Here is a 19815-nt window from a genome sequence, read left to right on the forward strand (position 1 = left end):
ATGTCTACCGTCTGGACGGGAAAACGCAATCAGCTGAGATCAGCGAATTAGAGGCCGCTCACTCTTTCTGCTGCGCTTGCTCGTGCACGCACACACACACACTTGGATGCTTTCAGCTGAGGAAAAGTGACACCTTTTCTCTCGGCTATTTCCTCTGTTTTTACATACTCGGGTCTGGGGCTAAAGAGGCGCGCTTGTGTTTGTATGTGACAAAAACACATAGAGGGTCTTTATGGAGCGGGCAGAAGGTGAATGGTGCAATTCATCACGCCACTTTTGGCTCTCGCTGGAGAGAGACGCTCGCTATCTGCACTCAACAAGCGGTGCCGTGGACTATGAACTTTCACCCTTGTGTGACATGATGACCAGCATCCCTAGAGGTGTTTTTTTTTTTCGCCCTCACAATAGCTGGAAAAATATTTGAGTTACATGTCACCAAAACGGAAAAAGTAAAACTGCATGTTAAAAAAAATAATCGATACCCGCATGAAGGTGACAGGACCAATCAGTCCGTGGTGATCTTTAATGATTGACAAGTGTATACTAGACACAAACAACTAGTAAAATGTACACAAAAACTCTTACTTTGAATTTCTGATTGGAAAAACGTCCCCTATTTCACTCCCCATTTTTGCAGGGAAGTTCTTGTATGATGTTAATTGACTAAAATGAAAATGGAGATTTGCACGATAGATATAGTTCGCTTGAGTTATATCAGCATACTTTCAGCTATCTTAAAGAAGCAGCTTAATTTATATTTGATTTATGTACTTGCCAGTTATGACATTATATTTACTGAAGGTTCTGTGCTCGATGGCGGGAACTCAAATCAAGAGTTAAACACATGAGGTATTTGACAATGATGGACGTATAGTGCGGCCACTATCCACATTTATTTTTTTGGTCTTCTCCAAGGTCACACAAACACCAGCGCCAGACCTGAATGGGATCAAAGTGGTCATTAAAGAAGCCCACAACCCTGAGAAACGGCAGAGCAAATAGCGCACGCGGTGGCAGGCGAAAAAAAAAAACAACTAAATTTGGAACAAGGCGGCACATTCATTTACCAGGAACCGGGTGTCTTAGGCAATTGCCATTGAGCAACGGCAGCGTTTTTAAAGCAACAGTAACAAGCTGCGAGGCTGAAAACATCTTGGGAGTTTGTTCTCCCGAGGAAGCCCGTAAGCTCCTCAGATGCTGCCTTTGAGGCGTGAGTGAACTTTGCGTGACCTTCACAGAAGAAATAAGTCACACACGCCTCATACTACACAGCAACAACCGCATAGTGAAATTTGCTGACGACACGACTCTGGTGGGTCTCATCACCAAGGGCAACGAGACTCAATACAGGTTGGAGGTTGACCTTCTGACCGCGTGGTGCAGGGACAACAACCTCCTGCTTCCGGAAGGGTCACACCCAACACCTGCCGCTGATCATCGACGGTGCTGTGGTGGAGAGAGTGAGCAGCACCAGATTCCTGGGGGTGCACATCAGTGAGGATCTCTCCTGGTCCACCAACACCGCATCACTGGCGAAGAAAGCTCAGCGCCGCCTGTACTTCCTGCGGAAACTCAGGCGAGCAAGTTCTCCTCCGGCCGTCATGACTACATTCTACCGTGGCACCATTGAGAGCGTCCTCTCCAGTTGTATCGCTGTTCGGGGTGGTAGCTGCACTGAATACAACATGAAGGCCCTGCAGCGCATAGTGAACACGGCTGGTAAGATTATTGGTGCTTCACTCCCCTCCCTGAAGGACATTTACACCTCCCGTCTCACCCGCAAGGCGACCACGATTGTGAGTGATGTGAGTCACCCCGCTCACGCTCTTTGTTGATCTTCTGCCCTCTGGGAAGAGGTACAGGAGCCTGCGCTCCCGCACCACCAGACTCACCAACAGCTTCATACGCCAGGCTGTTAGGATCCTGAACGCTCTCCCCCCTTCTGCGTAGCGTCCTGTACTTTTGCGCTCTATTCTGACTGTCTGCTGTATGCACACTTGCTCCATTTTTGCTCCTCTTATTTATTGTGTTATTTGTTTATTTATTATTTATTCATCACTCTTATTTATTCATTGTTTGTGCCTTCTTGTTTTTATTTTTTGTGTTTACTTGTATGTATATTGTGTACTATGTCTTGTCACCGTGGGATAGTGGGAACGTTATTTCTTTGTGTGTCTTGGCATGTGAAGAAATTGACAATAAAGCAGACTTTGATCCAGGCCCGACCATAAAACTCTCGCTTATCACCGAATGAATCGTTTTCCCTTAAATATTAATTCCGTCCAAAAACAGCTGCATGACCCAAAAGAAAAGCACGCCCAGATTTAGTTTGTAGCTTTTAAAAAAAAAAAAAAAAAAAAAAGAGTAAAACAAATGGAATAATATGGCATATGCGTCAACAAAAACTCTAAATACAGGGCCTTAAAATAACACGCTTCTATGGAAAATATACGCCGTGACATCATTGGTGCAAGCCAGCGAGGTGTCATAGTGTCTGCTCATTTAACAGCTTCCGCCAGCTGTTGTGGAACAGTGCGCCGATACACGGAAGCAGGTTGAATGCCATCGATTCAGCAGCTCGCTGCTAATTGAAATTAACAAAGAAAACCTTAACGACAAAACCTTTTGCTTTAAAAGCCATAGATGCTGCCCGTAATGATTGACATGTAGACTACTGTAATTGATCCAACTTGCTGCCTCGAATGGCCTATCAAGACAGAGCCAACACCTGCGACTTCAGTTAACGCATTCACTGCCATTGACGGGTATAGACGTCAAATATCCATTTTATCTGGGTTGGCAGTGAACGAGTTAAAGAGGGAATTTCCATTTGTAAAACTGCTAGCAAGAATGCTACTGTGCTGACCCAATGTGACTGGAACAGAAACCAGCGAACAACTGCATGATGAGGGGAGGACGGAACCAACCAATCAGTAGTGCGGCGTGTTTTGATTGACAAGACCGGCGCATAACTGCATGAACTGTGGGTGAGCGAAGCAACTAATTTGTGGCGCTGTAATGACTGCTAGACTGGCCAGTGACTACAAATAAGATGACCGAGATGCCAGATCATGTGGTTTGATGTGACAGTATCTGAGCGTGTTCATTTGAATCCCGTGAACTAAGGCGGCAACAGATAAACACAAGCCAACTGTCCTCAGCGCATAGATGTCAACTGATTTTTGGAATGTCTTTCTTATGGTCACTGTAAAAATAGGACATATCTGGTCACTTGAATTTCCATCAGCTTGAAACAACAAGTGGTCAGCGTGCAAGTCAGCATTGGGTCAAGCGGCAAGGGTTGACGCCACGACGACAAAAGCTGGTTTTCCCCTTGTTGTGACCACAAATCAAAGAGAAACAAGCAGCAAACAATCTGCTCTCATCTGTCAGCTCGCATCTTTCTATTTGGGTCTTTGTGATTATGGCTCTCCCCGGCGCGGCCCTGTAATTACGAACCCCTCGCCCCCCCACCCTCCGTCCTCATGTTACAAGTGCGGTTATCGACATGTGTGCCACGGAGAGTGAGGCGACGCTGACGATGATTGATAAACTCCGGGGTGCTCCGCCTTTCCGCTGATGCAAATATTAGCTAGCGTGTTGCAAAGCGTTCATGACAAGCTCTGCATTCATCAGTCATAATGTTGCCATTTTCAAAATAGCCTCGGCGTTTGTGAGCTGTAAAATTATTTGTAATATAAAAAGGAGACTTCAAATGTTTTGAATTTTTCATTCATCCTAAGATTTCCGCCATTAACAGGCAGGCCTCTGATTGGTCGGTCATCTCCGTGGAAATATTGGTTCGTATTCTCGATCATGGTTAGAAAACGCATTGATAGTTATGCTAGTTTTTGCGCAAGCATGATTAGCATCAGTTATCAGCGCCCCAGGGACCAGTTTTCAGTTCTTAAGCGAGGACATCGAGAAGACAGCCTTGAAGTTAGCAGAAAGAAGGCCAGCAAAGGTGCGACCCGGGCAGCTCGCTTAGACCTCTGCGCTCTCGGCTCCACATGTGCTCTCCATTAGGACTCCTCTTTATCGCCCTCATCAATCCATAAGTCGAGCACTACAGCTTTTTGGCAATGCGCACCCGATATTTTATTTCTAACTTGGCCTCGATGCTGAGCAGCTGTGTTGTGTGTTTTTTTTCTGCTTCTTCCCCTCGAGCACCCCAACTGTAACCTGCCGAAAAGCCGCAAAGCTCGACGAGATCCTTGTTCTTGGGTTTCACATTTTCTCAAGGAGGAAACATCTGTGGCTTACAAAGTGCGGGCCGTGGATGAGAATGCTGACATTTTAAAAAGCAAACGTGGTTTTCAGACTCCTATTTCAGGCGTCAGGTGTTCGGCAGGAATTGCCGCATTCCAACCGAGGGATTAGTGCTGCAAAAAGTCAACCGACCGGCATTGTTCATTTTAGCCTAAACGCGACCTAACCGTGCGAGATAGCGTCACCTATCATCTCAGAGGTGTCAAAACGTTTTCTTCCATACGACAATAAGTGTAGGTCTCTTGACCGAGTCCACGAATTTGAGTAACTTTTCAAGCCCACTGCTCTATATCGACTCGGTTAGATTGGAGAACCTCACCGGCCGCTGCGTGAAAGCACCACATCCTGTTCAAAGGAGGAAGCGAGGGTGTGCGAAGAAGCCTCTCTAAACCGTATGCGGTTGCCTTGACAAAAACAAAAACTACGCTCATACATAACACACCGTGCACGTGAATGCTCACCTCGCAATACCAATGCAAGGACGAGCTGAACGTCAGTGGCGGATGCGGACGCCACGATTACACCCGTGGATGAACGGCGTGTTGACGCAGTGACTCACGGCGGCTTTTCTTTGTTGTTTGCACAAGAATTGAAAAGCATACGAGCGGCCGGACCAGCAGGATCCTGCTACGCTCAACTCCCACAAACTTGCCGTACAACGCATGCACAAAGTATTTCTTGTGCTGGCGCCTCACTGACAAAGCATTGAAATTCATTAGGGATGGGCAAAAACAATTTTTGGTGCCATCAAGAGAGAAAATACATTTGATTGTAGTTTGTGCATCATTTCTGCACAGTCTGCACTTTCACATACTGTACCAGCAGACAGCGTAGGAATGTGCCGCAGTTGGGACCTGCCCGATAAGTGCCAGTCCACGTGTTGCCGTATGCCCATGTGCCAGCGCCCGTGACTCATGCGGCAGACAATGTTTGCCCACGAAGCCGTGAGTCATCATCACTGCAGCGAGGATAGGGTTTCAAAATAAGGCTTCGAGCCTGTGTTAAGGTTTCAAGGCAGCTTTCTGTTGAGTTCAGCTAAAAATCTCACACGACGTACACGCAGAACCGTGAGCGTTCCACATATATCCTGGTTAAAGGACAAAGGTGCCGACATGGTGAAGCTCTTATCTTTGCCCTCATGGACACTCTTCACTCCACCGTACTTGGCAACACTTAAACAGCAAAAGCAAAGTGAGTGATAGCTGCAGTCAGTCTCGAATTCGCATGTAAGAAAAGTCACGGGTCACACCGGGACACGGGGAGCTCCCTCGGTGTCCTCACGGCAGGTTCGCTTCATTCCAGAGCCAATGTTGCTTTCATAATTGTTTCATTGCAGCTACGATGACTAATAGAAAGGAAGGGTGGCACGTTTCAGACAGATGACGGCTTGATTCGTGGAACTTTGCCCTGGCGTTCACAAACAAGATCACGCCAATAAAAGTTGTTTTATTTAGGTTTGATTTCCAGCTGCACGCAGGGCAGGGATCGCCCGTCAGATTCGCAGTTCAAACTCAAACATGTTTATTTGTTAGTAACCTAGAACAATTTTTGTATATATAATCTGTATATAAAGTGTGTTTTAGTGGTGTGTGTGTGTGTGAGTCAAAAAGAATTTCTGTACGCGTTTTAGAAGTATGCGAGAGCATTAAGATGTTGCAGCCCGCTTGCCTTCCTTTTTCATGGGAAATGGTTGGATCGCGTTTGACCCCGTCGGATTTATTGGACACGCCGCCACGCGTTCAAAGGCCTTTACGACATCCATCGTTATTTCCGAAGGGAATCGGGGCTTCTCGCTTTGCGTGATTTAGGGTCAAGTTGGAACACGGAGCAGCTCTTTCTTTTTTGGGCGAGATCCATGTTCCCACGAGTTAGCGTAGAGCTGATGTAGACGTTTACGTCGCTTGGGCTCTTAAATGTTCTGCTCATGGGCCACGCTTGTAGCCTAAAGTTGCTAACTCAACAAATCTTTTCAGTACTTATAACAATAAATCCATCAATCTAATTTCAACTCGAGATTTTTCGACACAATAATGTGTTTTCTGCAAGCCACACTGGTCTATTGCAAATTAAGAAGCAAATTTCACCCATTTTTATCCGGGGGCGGCCATTTTGCCCCTTGCTGTCCACTGAAAATGACATCACAGTTCCTCAGTTCCAGTAACGACCAATCACGACTCAATTTGCAAACATCACATGACCATAGTCAGAAAATTGACAGATTTGAATACAAAATGGATACATGCAGTTTAATGGAACTTTTTTTTCTGAACTTTTGATTTAGTAAATACTGTCAAGGTACGCACACGCACACACACGCACGGAATGTTGTAATAATTTTATAATCCGACTGCACACAAAGCGCACCCACTCTGTCATGTGACTGTACAAACATGTCCACGCTTGATTCATGGTTATTAGCTGCACATAAATCATGCGTGCAAAGTCTCCAACGTGGCACATTTGACGCGGCTCGCTATGGAGTCAATTCCCTCTCGGGTCCTCACGTTTTGACGTTGATTCATCAGCTCTAGCTTATCAACAGAAATGGAAATAAGCGCCTAAGTGGAAGAAGAAAGAAAAAGAAAAAACAAGAGCCAATTTGCTGCAAAGCCTCTCAAGGACTCAGCAAACACTGACATCCTCGGAACCCTGCGTACACCTCAGCGAGGGTCTTATCAGCATTAACAAAAGAAGGAAAAGCCACTCGGAGGTGCTCATACCTGGCCCTCCTTGCGCTTAAAACGGAACAAACTTGACTCATAAAGTATTCCGTACTTGTACATGCATGTACAATACAATACATTACAGGAAATACAAACGTGAGGGTCCAATACCTTTTATTTGTGTATACAGTATTTAGAGTAAAAACATTTTTTAAAGCAGACCCCAAAAAAATCCCTATTTTTACCAATTCACTCAAAACGCCCCTTTGTACTTCCATTCTTGCCTGTGATTAAAATGGGGTTGGTGGCTCCTCCAGTGGCGACCTCAGACCTCACAGAGTCTGCTTCAGTGCCCACACCAGCCAGCAGTGCAAGCTTCCAGAGATAACTATAATAACACAAGAGCTTCCCCTCACAATACAGAGACCCCCCCCCACACACACACACGGACAATGCAGGAATCCCGCTGGGGCAAACCAGGCCTGCGCGTAGACCGTCTGGGCTGGGGGATTTAACCCAAGGCCCTCAGTGGACATCATACCTGACTGAGGGCAACCTGAGACGCAGGCAGGGGGGGTGGGAGGTGGGGGGGGGGGATGGGCACACACGCTTTTAGCTTTAATAGGTTTCAGGTGAGGCAAATGTTCAAAAGAATTATTTGTGATCTACCGCCATCGTATTGTTGCTTTAAACAATGCAGGAGAGGAAGAGCTCTGTTGATTTAGAATGGCCTCTGATTTTGAGGGGTCGGGGAGGGGTAAATATCATCCTATATCAACAAATCTATGGAAACATGAACCCTGGTAAATTTCCAACAATCAGTCAGCTCTCTACAGTATAAAGAAAAATATTGACATGCTGACGTTACACTAACATGCTAACAGTTGGTATGCTAACATAGGAAGATAACGTTAGGTAAAGCAATTTTCCTGTTGGATACTATTTCTGCAGATCAAATGTTTGATGCTAACAGATTTCGGAACAATAAGCCTGTGCTGAGGGATGCCCGCGTAACTGGATCTGTCATCTAATCCCGAACGCCAGCTACAACGCCAGTCCTCCCGCAATTGTGTCACATGGGCATGAGGACGCTTGTTTACCTCTTAAGGTCTACTAGTATCATCACTGTCCATATTATATTTACACAGATTAAAGTATAAATATATGGATCCAGATTAATGAGAATTTTATATTTTTGAAGTACTTGCAGACTATTCCTAAATGAAAATCAAACAAATGCTAACACGATAATAGTTGTTAGCAGTGGCCAAAGTGCATTTGTCAAAGTGCTTCCGAAAAAAACAACAGTGACAAGCTTGCAGGCAATAAAAGTAACACTTAACGATTTTGCCCTTTAACCGCCTCTGAACAAAAAAGAACATCTTGTGGTTGTTCCGCTTGGGAGCAAAACCAAAACAAAATTCTTTAATTCTTTCATTGACGGGATGCCAGGGTTGTAAATTGCAGCCTTTCATGACATCCGCGGGCCTCCCCGGAGCCTAGCCTAACTCATCTCTTTGCCTTTGCGAGTGACAGCTGTAATTGCAGAATGCAAAAAAGCAGCGCCCTACAGATGGTGGGCAGATAAGGCCAGCAACTCTGGCTGAGGCCTTCCTCTTCTTTCCTCCTATGGACAACTTTTTTGCTGCCAGAGACTCATAAAAGTGCGTCTCAGCTACTGGTGGGAATTAACAAAGTATAAATACTTGGTTGCTGTACTTAATTAACTTTTTCAGCTGTACTAGACTTCTGTTTTCTTGAAGGTCTTTTGCCGCAGAACTGCAACAAGAACCGGTGACTGTTCACCTTTTAGTCCAACTCGGGCTTTTATTAGCGAATGGTCATCTGATACCATCTCTGCAAAGTAAGCCCCCCCAACCCCTTAGCCACTCTTCTTCTTTATTAACCGAAAATGAAGTTAACAAGCAGCCCCGAGGTCCTTCAGTGGAATGACAATGGAAGTCTCGTTTGCACATCTTTGCGGGCACTCAACCTGACCCCAAACCTCGAAATGGGCTGTGACAAAAGCAGTTAGCTTAGAAATTACACCGTGAATAAATGGTCTTGAAATAAAACAAATAAAACGTATTTCTTGTTCATCGTCATAAGCCAGGCATTATTACCGTCCAGTTCAAACCAGCAGAGGTGTAACCAGCATGATAACGGCATTTGCCCAGGCAGATGCTAGCATGTGCTAACAGCGCTAATGAGCAAAGCATCCCAGACGACAGGGCGCGTAGTGAGAAGCAGCGGCGCGTCTCTGAAGGACAGCCGAGACAAGTCGGAGCAGAAACAAACGGCAATTATGCCCTCGAAAGGCTTTGATGATTTCTCTGCGCTAATAAATACATAATAGGGGAGGGGACCGTGTGAAGACTTGTTCTTTAGCCAGCAGCAATGCCGGGACTCTATGAAGCCTCATGTTTCCTATACAGGTCGAATGTACTCTATCTGTATTTTTCAAACACTGTTTTACTGCTTTTTTGGCAGCTTAAAAATACGGCCTGTTCTCAAAATTTTTTATCGAATACATACACAGTAATTTCTAAACTCAACTCGTGTGAACTTTATTGTTCCGGCACTTTAAAAAAAAACAACCACAGATGTAACAAGGTTCTATATGCAGTAAATGTCAAGCATTCTTGTTATTATGATGATTACTAATGGTAGCAGGGATGGGCCCATACCAGGTATTGGACAGAAACCAGCCTTACTTCAAAGTACTGAATACTCGCGATGGTGGCCGATACTGGTAAAATGCTATACTAGGAGCTTTTTGCGAATATGAGCTGTCCTGAGAAACAACACTGTTCTTGGCTGCGCATCCATTCCCCTTTGCATGTCTTTGCATGGGAGTTGTTGACGCTCGTATCAAAATAGAGATTAGTCAGGCCCCTTGGCAGACAGTTGATGCGTCGGTATGGACGTTACGCAGACCGCAGATAGTGTCGAACTTTGTGGGGAGTGCGAAGGTTCTGCTGAGGTCAAGGCCAACAACATCCACAAACCCATGATGGTTCTTTCTGGAAACCAAAAATTGCTGTTGCGCATCAAACGGGTAATTAGTAGAGATGTAACATGGTAGAACATTCTTTTCTCCAGTGCCTCCAAAGGACACATCATTCCCTGAGATACCCCCGGGATTACACACCGCAGGACACAGGATTCAACTGGATTTTTTACAAGTATTGCTATCTGCCAAAATGTCAGTCTTGTGTAGGCGGATCGGATTATAATCAGACTTCACCTCATCCAACCTAAACCAAGGCGTGGCAATTCCTTACTCAAATCCATGAGAAGAAAAAAATGACATAGAAATCACATAGAGGAAAGACAGGTGTGCAACCTTTTACTGGGCTAAATCTCCGACTTTTGACGTGTAAAAATGTAAGATGCGATGAAGCCGTTCAACTTTTATTGTGAAATGCACCCCCCCCCTACACACACACACACACCCAACCTTTGCAGAAGCCAAACATTTACAGACACCAAAAATAAACTTCTTTTCCCTTCAGTTCATTGTGTAATTACATAGTAGAGAGAGTTATCGTTTGGTGGATGTTTGCAATGGGAAGGGGTTTGCGGGCTGAGAGCCGGGGGCAACATATGTTACAATATAATTAAAGCGGACTTGACTTATTGTCTTTTCAATGTAAAAAATAGTCGTCCTTTTAGTGTTTTCATAGCTGTTCATGTGTTTTTTTTTTGTTGCCTGTTCATAGGGTTGTTCATCCTTGTTGATACGGTTCATTCGCTTTTATGTGTCTTTTCATCAGAGGTGGGGAACTCGAACCGCAAAACTTGACTGGAGTCAGACTAAAGTTGGCAATTTCAGATCTTGGAACTGGTTTGGCTAAACTGCAGGCAAGACTCAACTTGGTTGTTTATCCCTTTTCACATCGGCTAGTTGTTTCTTCACTTAGATGAACTAAAAACGTGAGCACCTTTTATTTGCTTTCAACGTGCCGATTAGTAGGCTCCCTACAACTTTTTGCAGCCGCCGTAAACCTGTCAACGAGAAAAAACCCATCCCTGCTTCTTTTTAACTGCCAAATGTTCAGGTAACCTTCCACTCTCAACTAGACTTATGCAATTCCTGCGCTAGAAAGGTATTTTATTGAAGTGGTTGCCTGTTTGCCTTCGCATTAAACGGCCCGAGGAATGCATCCCTGCGTTTGCTTGAGGTTGTTTTGATGTGCATTCACAAAAAGGAGCTCATTCACAGCTCGCCGGGGGGAAGTCAATGACTTCGTTTGTCCTCGCGGGTAAACACTCACCCCGAGTGAGGCCCTCAAATATGGACCTCGCTCCATCTTGTGTGACAATGAACAAATTGCCATTGAAAAGCACTTACTGTGCGATAGCGCGCCATTGTGGGCCCCTTGGACACACCTGAGTAAATGAATGAATGAGCCAGAGCGGGACGGGAAGGGGCGGGGGGCGACAAAGACGACCTTGAACTGTATGAGCCCGTGACAGTCTTGTCATGAAAACAACAGGATGGAGGCAAACTACCTTTTGAAATGGATTATACGAGTTACCTGCGCAATCAAATGAGATCCAATAAAAGCAATCCGACACATTGAGATTTTAGTGAGTAGCCACAAAAGTTTCAAGAATCCATGCCTGAAAAGAAAGCTAAAAATTCAATTTGGTCATGTACTTTTGGTTTGAAAATTCAGCCGCCAAAACCCATTCCACTTTTCAATATAAAATTTGGTAGGCATTTCTGACATGAGCAGACCCACAAAAAAATGTCAAAAAGCCATAGTGTTCCAAACGTTTGGATCCATCACGGATAAAAATCAAGGTTGTTGTGGTGATGGTGAATATAAAACTATTGCTTGTAAACACAACTGCGCTAGACACGGAATGTACTTATCACCAGCGATTCAAAACAACAAAACATGCGGTGCAGAGTTCTGTATGAAGTCTGGATCTGATAATTGAATCAAAACACACCCCGTGGTGACTCACTGCCGTCGTACCACTCCGGGATGCTTGGTGAGCGTGTTTTTGTGCAAGGCATTCTCAGGTGGGGTGTGATTGTTAGGACTGTCTGTCATGCCTGTCACTGAGCCCATCAATGATGGAGGTCCTGGCGGTCGCCCATTGACAGCACTTTTTCTCACAGTCGACAAGCTCCGCCCTCTCTCGCTTCGTCCTCGCCGCTACTCTCACGGTGTCGGAGAGTGTGTAGGTGTGAAGACCTCACATTCCACACACTCATAGTTCACGTGAAACAAGCGAACGCTTGCGTGACCAAAAAACACAATGCCTGGGGCGGCTTAAGCTTCACGCCAAAAGTCGCACTTGCACCATCCTTGTCCGTGCTCAGTGAAGCATTCAGAAAGATCGGTAACGCGTGTTGATCCTTCAAGCTGGTTTGGCTACTTGTGGCAGATCACAGAGTCATATCGGTATCATGTCCAACCAATTTTGTGTCCATCGGTGAAACTTGTCTGGGCCTGATTATTTTTTTCTTCTGCCATATTTAGTTAAATAAATCAAAATGAAATGTAAGTGGATGCATGCCTCATGATAAGACAGCAGAATCATGTGATGTCTCCCAGCCAATCAGAAAAGAAAGTTCTTGACGCCAAATAAACAGCTATTAAAAAAAAGATAAAATCAAAGAATGTCACCAACATGTGATGATGTATTCTAGTGTTTGTTGAAGTCAAGGAAAGTGCCAATTGGGATTGTGCAAACATTTGGGCTTGATTGTACTATAATCTTGATACCACACTTAAAGCATTTCTGGCCAAGCAAGCTTTCATGATTACCCATGCTCACATTTGGTGACCCACTTGCAAAAAAAATGTAGGCCAACATGCGTCAGCCAACCGCCATTTTGGGCTTCTCAGGGTCTCCCACGCAGTTTTTTTATTTTTTTTTCCTCGAGTGGACCCGGATGGCATTCTGTTTAGCTCGTCGCTCGGGTGGTGAACATAAATTGAAAAGTAAGTTGTGTCAGTGTAATGGCAGCATGGCGTGGGAATGCTAAAATTGTAGCTCCTCTGTAACTAATTGATCCAGCATGAAAACCTTCTCTCTGCTTGCCGAGAGGGCCAGACATCCATCAATTGAACATGTTCCAAATTTCCTTGCGACAAGAAAAGTACCTGCGAACGTTTGCGACCTTGACCCAACCCAGGCGAGAACGCCACATTGGCATTTTGTTCCCTCAATCCAAACCCAACGGTAGGCTTTAAATTCATGCGCACGTCATCTTGATGCATCGGCGTGCAAATCTGAATCCCATTGTATCAAATCATGTCAATTGCAGGGGAGGGTGGGTATATAATTTGAATGGGGACATGTGTGCCTAAATTAGAGTGCGGCGTGGTCAGGGTTGGGTGGGGGGTGGGGGGCATCATGGAGGCCTGCGGCTAACTGCTGGCCGCGCGCTGCGCTAACATACTGCGTCTTTCCACTAGTCGCGACGGGCGCTTGTGATGTGGCCGACCGCCGTGCCCCCGATGACGGGCTCGCATGTGTTCCTTGACCCTGACCATAATGGACACGGCTTAGCCGCCGGAACAAAATTACAGCCCCTCTGGAATGCCGCTGTTATTATTTTTCCCCTTCTTCCATATGAAATTTCAATGTGCGGGCCATTATAAAACCATGGCAGCTGAACTGAGGCAAATGTGTACGTAGGAGGCTAATGGATGATTAGCAAGGGCAGGGATGGCTGTGTGGGGGCGAAGCACGCGGAATTAGACAAGAACAATCAACACATTTGACTAATTCCTTCCTGCGAAACTGCCTTCTCTGATAGGTTCCACCCCGCCTCAATGGTATCTGTGACAAACGCCCGATTCGATGCTGAGGAAATGATTGCGAAGACATCCAGTAACTCAAAAGTACGACGTAGAGTTTTTACTCATCCTGAAAATATTGTTGTCAGCAGCACTTTAAGCAACCTGCTGCTGCTTTTTGGAATAGTCAGAAGAGTAGTCAGGCAGTAAACGGACCCCCGAAGTTTTTGAACCTGTTTAGAGATGGCAACAGATCTGCTTTTCTTTTTATGACGTTTTGAATATTCACAAAGTGCACAGTAGGCCGGCAGTGATCAAACCACATATTGCTGATTTGTGAGATCCGGTCCACAGCAATGCCTCCAAAAACGGACTTGATTTGATCCCCAAACAAATTATGTCATTCCTTTTTTTTTGTCATGCAACACTCAAATTGTTTTCATCCTGAAAAGACATCAGCACAACCAACAGTGACTGCTCAAATGAGCCAAATGTGACTCATAAATTCAAATTGCTTGATATATTTGGCCCGACTGGGGTGAACTTAATGGGGATTTTGTAGCAGGCTAAATTAAAGAACCGCATGGGTCAACGCTAAAAAATCCAGGCCAGCCTGGTGGCGGCGGCGTCTGCTTAAAAGCTTGACACCAAAGAGGCTGCACCCTTCGGGCAGCCTTTGGATGCTAAAACCGGTGGCGAAGCTGATTAGGCTCATTAGGATTGTTTTTTTTTTCTTCTTCTCAACTTTGAGAAAGGATTTAAGTTTTGAAGTGTGTAGATAAAGATCACAGAGATTAGTGCGGCTCGGATTCAAAGAGGTGACCCAGGGTTGTTTTGGATAGGAAGGGCCGAGGGAAGGGGAGACCCCCAAGGGGTGTTGTAGGAAACCTCACAGCATCATTTTCCAGAGAGTTAAAGTGTTTAATGGTTACTGAGTATTACTAATTTTATTGATTTATTTTTTTACTGACCTGCACTGTCACGATCGTTTGAGTACTAAATCATCTTCCGGAGCTTTTGTTACTCACACGAAGACGTGACGATGAGTACACACTAAGGCCAAAGTTCATTGTCGAGGTCAAAGCAGTGCCTGGAACAGTAAGCAATCAATAGAAAGAACAGATTACACATTGTCAATTTTTTTTTTTTTTTACTATACTTTGTTTTCAATGGGACAAAAAGTGATATTTCCTCACTTGCAAACGACCTAAGCTGCGTTTCCTGTTGGCTGTCAATCATTAACAGCACGACGATTTGCATTAACAATCCTTCTATGTGTGTTTAAGGTCTTGATACTGATCTGAGATAAACTTATTCAACCAGGAAGCACATCCTGGGCCATGATATGATGCAGTCTGATATCAAAGTTTCTTATCTTAGGATGACAACTGAGAAGTTGTTTGTTGAAATGAGTCCACTCATCTCGAGTTTTTATTATTCGTCGGAATTACACCTCGTATCCCATCTTAAGTTGGATCACTGGTAACTAAAACAGCCCTACTGAAATCACGTGGGTTTTTTTGGTGTGCTGTCGCGTGCAAAGGAGCTATCAAGACTTTGCCAAAGTTGTTGCACATGAGCAATTAAAAATCACCTTTCTACAGTACAATATAGTACATCGCCTCTAATGGATGAATAAGCAAATGAATCACAAGCGTCGGCGCTTTCTCCTAGTTGCACAACTCTGCTCTACAAATCCTTTTAAGAGGTAGCAATTACACATTGAGAAATGTGTGTGCGTGTGTGTGTGTGTGTGTGTGTGTGTGTGTGTGTGTGTGTGTGTGTGTGTGTGTGTGTGTGTGTGTGTGTGTGTGTGTGTGTGTGTGTGTGTGTGTGTGTGTGTGTGTGTGTGTGTGTGTGTGTGTGTGTGTGTGTGTGTGTGTAATTGCAGTGAGGTGCATTAAGTCTGACAGCACACGCACGCACTGCGGGCGGCGACCACACCTGCACATCAACAACGCTTGTGAAGCCCCGCTGCAAGACTTTAGAAAAAAAATACAGTGCTAATTAAAGCCCCAGATAAACATTAAGGCACATCTTGCCGTGCGTGTGTGTGTGTGTGTGTCACGTTTATTGTCTAACGTGCGGCCTTTCTGCAACCGCTGGATTTCCCCCTTCCCCTTCAAAAAAGTCATGGAGACCCCACCTCTGAATGCACATAGTCATCAAACTTGCTATTTTGGGCTGTGAGCGTCTTCATGTGGTTGGATTTCTATATTCGGCATCCCCTGACCCCGCTGCAAATTATACAGGGGGAATAATCTGCAGTTAGGTTATTATAACCAGCACAAAGTCAATTTAGCACCCCCCCCCCTGCCCCCACCCTCAAATGTAGAGGATGCACCCCAAACGTCTTATTTGGGGCTCATCTGCGAGCAGTTACGGCACCAAAGCGCCATATGGCTGCAGGCTGGAAAATTAGAGAGCCGGCGGGTCCTTTTCCCCGCAAGCTGATTGGGTAAACACTCATGGTTTGTCAAAGCGGTGGGCTTCGAGTTGGGGGGTTGCCGAGGCGGGGGTGGTTTCAAGGCCTCGCTTGGCTGCTCTGCTCCTTTTCAGCCCCACGTCCAATTTAGGGTCACAGGAAGCAGTTTGAATAACAGCAGCACGCGCCTGTTTCTATAGTGTAAAGCCGTTGAGTGACACAAGCCCCCCTGTACGCCTTCAAGGTGTAAACAAGTCCGAATGCATTACGGTCAGGAGCGCCAGCTCAAACGTCATTCGCTCGCCTTTTTACACGCTGCAGCCTTCAACACAAGGTACAGGAAAGTAAGTCGACATAATGTCAAGTAAAAACACTTCACGGAAGTAAAATCGAAATGAAAGAAAAAAGCAAGCGTGACGGTAAAATGAAAAGTAAAGAACAGTCAAAAAACTTTAACGTAAAACTAATTGTCATCTAAAAAGCAAAGCGAAACTAAAAATAAGAGTAAAATGCAAAGTAAAACACTCACATAAAAACAAAAGTAAGTCAATCAGAAAATAAAATTTGACCCAAAAAATTGCTATTGTGTGAAAGGCAAACGCTTCATCTTTTATGACAGCAACCGCTCTGGACGGACTTGATTGAAAAGAAAACCCTTCGGCCTTTGATGCCTCTTTTCATGTTCCCCTCACCTAATCCTCATCTCTTTCAAACCATTTCACAAGACCGGCTTTCAAATATGATGCATGGCCATGGCTGGCAACAAAACCACTTGTTGCACCCCGGTCACCGCCGAGCATCCGCGCGGTGGAATTTTGTTGATTGATCGATCTGTAATTACGTTACTGGAGTGTGAGTCGGAAGGGGACAATGGCGCGGCAGCGGCGGCTCGGGCAGAATGACGCTGATGTCAAACACATGTTTCCCCCCGCAGCCCGTGCGCGGAAATAGCCGGGCCTATTTCGAGGGCTGGTTAGCATGCAGGCTCCACAAGGCCCTGATGTTTGCAATCTGCGAGCCGCCGCAGTGGCTTTTTACATGATCAGTAATTCAAAAAAAAAAGAAAAAAATGTGGTTAGGGCCCAAAGAATTTCTCTTTGTTTTGCTGCTGTTGCCATGCACTTGTGCTCAAATATGGCACAGGCATTAAGAAAACAAATAGACGTCAAGATGGTATTTCCAGAGGAATGGGAAAAGAGAGAATATCCACTTTGTCAGATGCGAGGAGAAAACAGAAGGCGGAGTCGACACCCGGTGCAAGTAGCAGCAAAGCAGCCCCAGAAACCAACTTTGTTTTGGTCTTTCTGACAATGGGCAGCACATTTGTTGTTGTTCTGGAATGGATTTAGTTTTGTCACGTCTTCCCTGTGTTGTTGTGTGTTGTTGTCTTGTTCCTTTTTGTTTCCACCAATCAGCTCCCTCGGCCGCTCGTTTCTAGTCCAGGTGTTCCTTGTCGTCTCAGCGATTCCTAAACTATATAAAAGAAATGGATGCTTTTGAAGCTCCATGCAACTGCCAGGTGTTCGGTGCTTTTCAGCCTCTATTGTGTCCCCAGAAAAGACACGTCCGTTCCCCAGGCCCTCCGGCGACATTTATTTGGAACCTTTTGTACATCGTCTTTTTTTCCCCTTTACGATTCGTCTATTTGGAACATGATAACTCACCTGTATTTGTTTTAAGCGGAGATGTTTGCTTTTCAAACCGGAGGCCTTTTATTGCTATGTCACTTCCATGCAAGTCTTCGGCGTGGCGAGGCACGTCGTGGAACCACGCCGAGGTGGTAATAGTTGGGATATTTGTTAAGTCGTTTCTTTTGTCTTTTGGTTTGGATAAGAGCACTGGAGGATGACACATTTATTAACAGGCAAAACAAACAGACTGCGAGCGAGCTGCGAGTGTAAGCAGGGCTTTTGTTTGTTTTCTGTTTCGGATGGCGTGACAGAATCCAGGGAGGCTTTCCAGGAATAACCACAGAACATCCAGGTTCTCTTTGTTGTATTGAATTCTAAACATTGCCGTTCATTTTGAGTCAAGACATTTGCGGCTAGATGGCGGAGAGACCAGCTAGCTAGTAAGCTAGGAGGGCTGTTTCCTTTTGCAGTAATATTGCTTAATTTCTTTCTGTATAAATTTGTGTGGTATCAAATGTATTTTAATGATAGCTTGTTGATTCATTGTTTTCTTAGTTGATCCTTTTTGAGCAAACATATTTTCATGTCAGGTCATTTGCGGTTAGCTTTAAACGATTTACTTGCACATTAGCCGTTGTAATTTGACTCTGATTTATAACAGCCTCAAAATAATACACATATTTCAAAATAGAAATTGATAATTGCTAAGTGTAGTTTTTGGACTGGACCTGAAAACCATGTGTGGGCTCCGTGCGCATACGCAATTTGTCATTTTTGTGGGTCGTATTTTTTTGATAGTATTTAACCACAGACGTGTAAAAATAACTGTGGAAAATGACTTCCCCAAAAAATTGACAATTTGCCGTTCATAAAAATAGTGCTAAAATAATCCTTGGGATTTATTTGGAGACTACTTGGGAGGTCCCACAGCCAGCCTCCAGGTTGGAGAACTACCACAGCAGCAGCGGTAGTAATTCACACGCTTGCGCTGACAGCAATGGTGAGGACACACGCACCAAGTCGACTTTGCTGATCTGGCAGACTTGGGAGAGCGCTCCTGAATTTCCGAGATGGAATTCAAGCAGGAAAACCTTTCAGATTTTCTTTTTTTTTAGTGTCAGTTTAATATACTGTAGTGACACTGACTAATAATGACACGTGCATGAGCTTTGGACCGTCGCACCCAGGTATCATGTTCGCATTTGTACACTTCACTGGCAACGTGGCCCTCATATTTGCGAAATTTAATCTATTTTAAAAAGTATTTATCAGTTATTTGAAATGTTATCAGAAATAGCACCGGACGACAGGGCAAGATGTAAAATCCTTTTTCAATCGGCCTGAATATTTTTTGTTTTTAGGTAGCAATTTTGCTATATTTTGACATACCAACAGTTAGCAGCAATGGTGCAGAGGTTTCACGTGTGTCAAGGTCAGCTAAATTGAACAGTCAGCTGCGTGTGTGCTTTAAAGCAATATTGTTGTAAAGTCTGCAGGAAAGTTTCCCTGGTGCGGGCCAAGGACCACACACACGGTATGCGGCCCGCAACCACTTCTCTCCATGGGAAGGAAGTCGGTGGCAATCCTACACCTGCCGAGCGTCTCTAGGTGACTCATCATAAGCTGCCATGTCGTCGACATCATTGGGGCAGCCAGTTTACCTTGCAGGCAGTTGGGCTCGGCTTTGACGTCAATAATCAGTGTTGAGGGTTTCCCTCTGTTGCCAGGCAACAACAAAATAGGGGTTTCCTTTTGTTATCACGGCACACCTATGCAACAGCGGTTACCTTTATCATGTGTTGAGCAACTCGCCATAAAGTGTTTGTGTCATCACCACGGCAACCAAACAAGCTCGCGAAGATGACAGGTGCTTCGGCTAGAAACTATGAATCATTCTCAAGTATTTTCAATAACTGTGAAGTATATTTTTAGTGAAAGCAAATGACTTGAAATTGGCCTTTTGGGTTTGCTTTAACGTTTCTTTGACATTTTTTGGTGTGATGTCATCAGTGACAGTGAGGAAAAAAATAGGACCAGAAATCAGTGTGACATACGAGTTAACA

The sequence above is a fragment of the Syngnathus acus genome, chromosome 17 (assembly GCF_901709675.1).
Source record: "Syngnathus acus chromosome 17, fSynAcu1.2, whole genome shotgun sequence".
Classification (NCBI taxonomy): Eukaryota; Metazoa; Chordata; class Actinopteri; order Syngnathiformes; family Syngnathidae; genus Syngnathus; species Syngnathus acus.